The 7,710-nt window shown below is 46.0% G+C and overlaps 1 protein-coding gene across 11 annotated transcripts in view; it reads left to right on the top strand.

The window, feature by feature from the left end:
• The window catches only part of DNTT (DNA nucleotidylexotransferase), a 332,847-nt gene that overhangs the window by 136,994 nt on the left and 188,143 nt on the right, over positions 1-7,710 (top strand). The gene's annotated exons all lie outside the window — the stretch shown is intronic.

Here is a 7,710-nt window from a genome sequence, read left to right as displayed (position 1 = left end):
GGACCCCACTGCCCACGTCCCTCCAGGTCGAAAATGACCCATCCACTACCACTCTCTGGGTGCAGCCCTCCAGCCAGTGGGCGACCCATTTGACTGTGTAGGTGTTGACACCAGAGTCCCCTAGTTTTTTAATGAGAACAGGGTGAGAGACAGTGTCAAAGGCCTTTCTAAAGTCCAGAAAGACTACATCCACTGCTATACCTGCATCTAAGGATTTTGTGACCTGGTCATAGAAGGCCACCAGGTTGGTCTGACAGGACTTGCCTCTAATGAACCCGTGTTGGTTGCCCCTAAGCATAATCTTCCCAGCTGACCCTTCATGGACATGCGCCAGGATAATTCTCTCAAAAACCTTACCCAGGATCAAGGTAAGACTAACTGGCCTATAGTTTCCTGGGTCTTTCTTCCTCCCTTTTTTGAAGGTGGGAACTACCCTCTTCCAGTCCTCTGGCACCTCACCAGAGTATCACGAGTGCTCGTAAAGCCCTGCCAGGGGACCTGGAATGACCTCAGCTAATTCCCTCAGCACTCTGGGGTGGAGATCATTGGGACCAGCTGATTTAAACATGTCCAGTCCCTCCAGAAGTTCCTTGACTATATCCTCACTGACCCTTGGCCTGGGGGGTCCTGGTGGAGGGGCTGATCTGGTCACTGCTCAGGAAAATGGAGGCAAAGAAATTGTTAAATAGGTTAGCTTTGTCATCTGGTGTTATGACCAGATTTCCTAGCGTGTCTTGCAGGGGCCCCACATTACCTGGTACCTTCTTGTTGTCCTTGATCCGAGTAGTTAGTCCCAGTTCCATCTCCACCTTGGCCTTCCTGACCGCCCCCCTGCAGCCCCGAGCACCTGCAGTATAGTCCTCCCTGGTAATGGCCCCTGCCTTCCACTGAGTGTACACCTCCCTTTTAGCTAGGAGATGTTCCTGGATGCTTCTGGTGAGCCATGGGGACTTTTGTGCCCTCCTTCCCCCGTTTGATCCCCCTTTGGGCTTGGAGGATCATCTCCTTAAGGAGCGACCACTCTTCTTGGACACCCAACTCCCCCCCTCTGGGACCTCAGTGCCTCCCTGACTATTCTCCTTACCTCATTGAAGTCCACTCTCCTGAAGTCTAGGGCTACTGCTTTGCTGCAGGCCTTTGCCACCTTGCACTGGATGATGAATTCCAGCAGGTGATGATCACTGTCGCCCATGTGGTCAAGCACCCGCAGCCCTCTCACCAGGTCATTGCCTGTGGCCAGCACCAGGTCCAACAGAGCGTCTCCCCTGATGAGGCTGTACACCTCTTGGGTTAGATGGAGGTCCTGTATTTGGGCTAGGAACCTATATGAGCAGTTCCCAGCAGATGTCTGGAAAGTTCAGGTCACCCATGATGACCACGTCCTTTGACCTAACTACCTCCGTGAGCTGACTTAAGAATTCCTGGTCTAGCTTTGCATGCAAAACTTCCCATAGGTTTTGGGGCAAAATAGAATCACCTGAGGAGAGCAGCCCTTCAGTCTAGCCTAGTAACTCAGTAAAAAGGAGTAAGTTATTTTAATTTTGTTATCTGGTTGGGCTCTGGATCTGTTTCTTGCTTCTCTTATCAGTAACCAGTCTGAGTTTTGATTGCTTCCTTTGCTTTGATTAAGGTGGTTGTCATGTCTGCAGATGTTCACTTTGTGTTTACTTAGAAATAGGCTTTGGGGCATTTCTGCAGTGCCCAAGTAGGCTTGCCCATACTTCTGCAGCTTGACTTAAGTGCCTTGAAAATGACCAGGGTTGACAACAATTTGTAGGTGCCCCATTGTCAGAGGGGATTTGAATCACTTTTTCCAGTAGGTTAGGAATATCCCTTTCCAGAGGACTTCTTGAATTTGGCCCAGAGGACAGTCAACAGGGGAAGATATATGTGAGGTCAGGAAGAATACCACAAGCTCAGTGAAGAGATGCTCTGCTGGAGGGGCTATCTTCTTCCTTGCCATTTTAGGAACACATGAACCTGAACAATTCTATTCCATCACAAGTGGAAATAGAATACTAAAGTCATATAAATACCAAGAATTGCACTTAGATAGATGATGGCTATGCAAGTACTCCTTAAGTACGTGCATTGAAATAGGACTTATCCCCTAAATTGCACATTGATTCACAACTAGTAGAATAGGATCTGGCCTTTTGTCTATTCCAGTCGAATAGGCAACTCAGGAACTGAAACTGTATCATACACTATTACTTAGCATTTTAACTGCACACCCAGCCTTCCATGTCCTTTATATATTCACATATGTAATTATGACATAAAACAACTTTATCATGGCAGGCTTGTTTATTATTAACAATTACTAAATCATGCTTATCAATTTTCATGAAATTCTGCTTATATTTAAAGAGTAAATGCTATTAATTGGGGGGAGATATGTTGTATTTTTCATAAGTTACCAGGTGGTCGATTTTCTGTCTCTAGTGCAACATTTCAGTTCATCTCTACATCGAGAGCTGTAAATGGTGAACTGTGAACTTGCACACTACACACCCCCTTTCCCTGAAATCAGCCCACCAAAACTGTGATATGTGTCTTAAGAGTGGTCCCAGAAAACAGAAGGGGCAGAGTTCTGTGTTAACCCTCTCACAGCTGCAGTAGCTAGTGGTTGAGTTGTGTAGCTTTTGCCTAAAGCTGGCTCAGGGCATGTGAGCTGCAGCATGCTTTCTGTAGTATCCTGAAACTTGTGGTGTGGAAACAACACTTCATTATTTATAGGAACTTATATAAAGAACTATTTAGTGTAAAGAAATGACACTTTTGCTGCTGCCCTTGTGAGGGTCTGTGGCCTAGCCATGATGCTGTCCTGCTATACCACCCAGACTGTGTCCTGTGGATTGCCACTCTTCCTGTCATGTTTTGTGGGGAGCTTACTTTATCCCTCCCACCCCCACCCCTTTTTCTGCATTCTGCCTTCCAAAACCAAGGTGTATGTCTTTATTTGGGGGCATGTGGTATACAAAAAAATATGGTATTTATGATGGTCCTTTCTTTATTTCTCAGTATCTTTTGTGAGGGCTAGGATAGATTCCAAGTTTATCATTGAGGAAGCACTGGATTCATATTTGACCAGTTGGTGTTAGTTGAATGCATGAGAATCATTCTAACTGGTGACAAGAACAATGACACATTGAGCTTGTGTGGCAGTTAATTTACTAGGGACAAGGGCAGTATTGTTTTTTATCCTCTTGATTTTCAGTCCAAGCAACCTGCAATGAGTTCACTGCATAACTTTCCGATGGTGGCCTCTGACAAAATGGCAATGCTTATCTATCTATGAGACATTTTCACAAGTTACAATATACATTGGCTTGTTAGAGCTGCTTCTACTTTCTTCTCACACCCCACCTTGCAGTGAAGTCAGCTGTAGGCACGAGTGAGTAAGAAATGAAAAAGTAAAGCCCTTATTTGGAGCATCAGTGGTCATTCTGTCTAATGTTACAGAAGTTTGATCTTCAAGTTTGCTGTTGTTTCTTGGGTCTAGTAATAAACCTATAATTCATGTATTCAGTTAAGTGTTCCAACACATTTTTCAGTGCATGTACTTAACAACCACAATGAAGCATCAGTATAATTCACTTGTGCAAGCTGTGGGCAGCCAACCATTAAATGACAGATTGTCTCTGGCTCAGTGCCATATAGCCTGCAAATTAGGTCCAGACCATCTTGAATTATGTGTTAGTGATAGCATCTTGTTATAATAACTTTATTCAGGGAGCCAAGAATGTTCCTATTGCTCTTGTACTTTTAAATTTCCTTCAGATAACTTTTCTCAGTGCTTCTAATTTGGGGTGGGTTTTCTACTATATGGGCATAGGACAAATGAGTTTGTCACTCATTTCTGAATGATTTCCAGAATTTTTCCTTTACTCCCATTTTAAATCGTCTTCTGGAAGAATGGATGCTGAGTAGAGACAATTAAATATGCCATTTCCTATACTGTCCATCAGAGCAATTAAACAGGTGCTTTGTTAACATGGCAGTGATTTGTGTAATGAGGCTTGTGTTGTACTTCTTCCTTAGGAGGTGTATTCCTTGGTGACTCTTTTTAGATAATAACATTTATTTTAGTCATTAGTTTTCATCTTGAATTACAATTCATAAATTCTTTAGTACCTAGATGTTTATTTTTTCAAACTGGCTGACAGAGATTTTTGAATTGAGTCTCTGATGACAACATCTGTGGTAGAGTATAGGTTCAGTATGTAATAATTATGCCCCATGGTCCCATTTTTCTTTGCTATTGTATAATTGACTCACTTTTTTGTTCTTCTATAAATAATTCAGGTAGGTGCAACAACTGAACCTTTATAAGTCATAGCAGAAAATATGGTGGGTGGACTAGATGGTAGTGCCAAGCACAGTGATTATAATCAAACGTCTTATACAGCCATGAACAGAACAATAGGGGAGTCTTAAAGCAGATGAAACACATCACCTAAAAAAGATTAAACGATATGTGAGCCAATTCCTGCATAGAAGCAGAAGGGAACCAACCACATGGTTTAATTTTTGTCCTGGTTTTTTCTTTTTCTTTTCAAAAATATGTTTTTTTCTTTTCTGTATACATGGAATAGGTTGTACTGCCACGTAGTTTTTGTTTGCAGTTTGTTTATTCAAAAAACACTCATGAGAATTTTTTCCACTGTGACCATCACAGTAAAATGTGTTTATGACTATTTTTGTGGTACAGATTAGGGCTATCAATAAATCACAGTTAATATGCGCAATTAACGCATTAACTGGTTTTTGAGTTAATTTTTTAAATGCATTAATTGTGCACATGATTTTGGAGCCCACACCTGGGCTCTGCTCTGCCATCTCTGGGCCACCCAGTGGGACAGCAGTGGCAGTGCAGAGGACTGCAGGGCAGCCTGGGCGTGGGCTCCTGGAGGCTGCAGCTTGAGGTGGAAGTGGGGCGCACGCAGACACAGACAAGCAGCTGCAGCCTGCACACTGCATGTAGAGAAGCACTGCACTGGTAAGCCCGTGGAGGGGGTGGGATGGAGGGAGAGGGTAGGGGTGGGGAGGTCAGATCAAGGCTCCCCACAGTGGGGGAGGAAATGGGGCAGGGGTGCTGGGATGAATGGGGCCCTGGGGCCAGGGTGGGTCATGGGACAGAGCCAGAGGAGGCTCATACAGAAGTGCAGGAGAGGGGGGCATGGCTCCCTGCCACTGTGCACACCCCTGGAGGAGGCATGGGGGGCACGTGCCTGCTGGATTTGTGCATGGGGCAGAGGGGAGCACCTTGCTGCAGGGTGGGGCTTTGTATCCTGCTGCCTTTGCCCTGGGACCTGCATGCTGGCTGCACTGCACGTCCCCTGTGCACCCAGTGGTGGGAGGCACAGTGTGGCATCACACGGCTCCCGGGGCAAAGGCAGCAGGGTGTCGAGCCCCAGCCCACAGTAGGTAGCCTACCTCTGCCCCATGCACAAATCCAGGGGGCATGTACCTTCCCATGCCTGCCCAGGGGTGCACGCAGTGGTGGGGAACCACCACCGTCTGCACAAGCTGGGCAAGCTGCCTGCAGCTCTGTGCCATGATCTGTCCCAACCCCAGGTCCCATTCACCCCAGTGCTTACCACTGCCTCTGCCCCATCTCTTCCCTCACCAAAGGAGCCTCAATCTGCCCCTCACCCCTTCTCCTCCACAGACGTACTAGTGCGGAGCTGTGTATGTGTGTGTGTCTGCTCCTCACACCCAAGTCACAGCCCCCCAGCCCTGCTGCTGCCCTTCACTCCTGACCCACAGGACCCCCACATCCTGCCAGGGTGTGCAGGGATCCACCCCTCCCAAGGCTCCAAGCCCCACACCTTCAGAAATCCCCCGCTCCCCCCAACACACTACACCCCACCCCCAAGCATACAAAGTACCTGCATAATTTTGCATAATTTTGAGTTTTTCTGCACATAATTCTGAATTTTTAGCTGTGCGATTAAAATTGCAATTAATTGTGACTAATTTTTTTAATTGTGCAGCTAATCATGATCAATTTTTATAATTGTGTGACAGCCCTAGTAGACATACCTTCTGCAATGTAAATACTACACTTTCTTGAATATCATATGCCCCCAGATAAGACATGCATCTTGTTTTTGTAGAAAAGATATTTTCCAGAGTCACTGCTGACAGTGTGACATAGAATAAGTCCACCTGGAAAAATCCAGGGTCCAGGAAGAGTGGCATTCCAGGAGCAGTCTGGAGAGGCAGCAGGAACTACCTGGTGTTCTTTATATAAGTTCTTATAAATAATGAAAAGTTGTTTCTATATCACAAACTGCATCAAGATAATGAAGAAAACATGCAGCAGCTCACGTGCCCTGAGACAGCTTCAGGCATAAAATACAAGGCTAGCCACTAGCTACTGCAGCTGTGAAAGGATTAACACAGGATTCTGCCCTTTGTGCTTTCTGGGGCCAGAGACAAGCACCAGCCATCTTAGGAGCCATTAGAGCACAGTGGGTGCATCTACGTGTACCATTAGGAGGCACCAATGAGACTGCAGAGCTTATTGTGCCTCAGTTTATTGCTCCTGGGAAGCTCCTGGTTGTGCATCTGTATGTATGACTGCAGCACATTGAGCTGGGTCCCAGAAACCCCAGCTTGCAGGGGACCCAGCGGGTGAGCTTGCCGGCCAGTGTTGCTCTGACTGGGCTCAGTGTGCTGCAGACAGACTGGCTTGGACATGAGGACTGCTTGAAGATGTTAAAAAAGAACAACCAAACAAACTGTGCTTTACTGGAAGAAGCAGTGCATTAGTTTGATCTGGATCCTCAGCATCTGTAGAGATTGGCTGTTTCAGTGGGGCTTTTGGGGGCTTTTATCTAAAGGTGAATCAATCAGCTATTAGAGAAAAGCACCAACCCCGCTCCACTGAAGTTTCCAATCTATACAAATGTTGGGCGAGCTGGGTCCAACTAGGGTGCTGCCTCTTCTGAGCAAGCGCGGGGCTCGGTGCAGGGTCATACTGAGCTTCAAGTGAAGCACCATTTTTGTTTTAATGTCTGCAAGCAGCTGAGGGTGCATAAATGCAGGTCTGTTTGGCCGGAAGCCACAGCACTGATGCTCCCTCATGCCACAGCCAGATGGTCAGCATGTACAAGTGTGCTGTTGTGCACAAAAAGACTCCACAGCAGGATAGGGCTTACATGCCCCAATTGCATATCACATGCCCCCCGATAAGACATGTATCTTGTTTTTGGAAGGTAGAATGTATAAAAAGGGTACAAGTCCTATCCTGCTGCAGAGTATATTATTTTCATGAACCCTCACAGGGGTCCATGTGTAAATGCTGAGACATTTACTGCTCAGTTAATTAGGTAACTGTGCAGTAAATGTCCCATGTAGATGAGCCCAGTGTCTTCATACTTTGGTTTGTCTCTGCTTTTATATCAGGGAAGAAAAATCAGCTTCCCTTCTTAAGACATGTAACCCAATTTTGGAGGGCTGATTTCAGGGAAAGGATGTGTTTGGTATGCGGGTAAATATGATATATATCTTGCATGCTCTTTCACCAGAGCGCCCCAAGGGATGATGAGGTCGAACGGTCACAAACTCCTGCAAGACCCTTTCAGGCTGGACATAAGGAAGAATTTCTTTACTGTCCGAGCCCCCTAGGTCTGGAACAGTCTGCCAGCGGAGGTGGTTCAAGCACCTACATTGAACACCTTCAAGAGTAAATTGGATGCT

The sequence above is a fragment of the Crocodylus porosus genome, unplaced genomic scaffold (assembly GCF_001723895.1).
Source record: "Crocodylus porosus isolate Cpor-Errol unplaced genomic scaffold, CroPor_comp1, whole genome shotgun sequence".
Taxonomy (NCBI): domain Eukaryota; kingdom Metazoa; phylum Chordata; order Crocodylia; family Crocodylidae; genus Crocodylus; species Crocodylus porosus.
The sequence above is the reverse complement of the archived record's forward strand: the minus strand, read 5'-3'. Positions and strand labels throughout refer to the sequence as shown.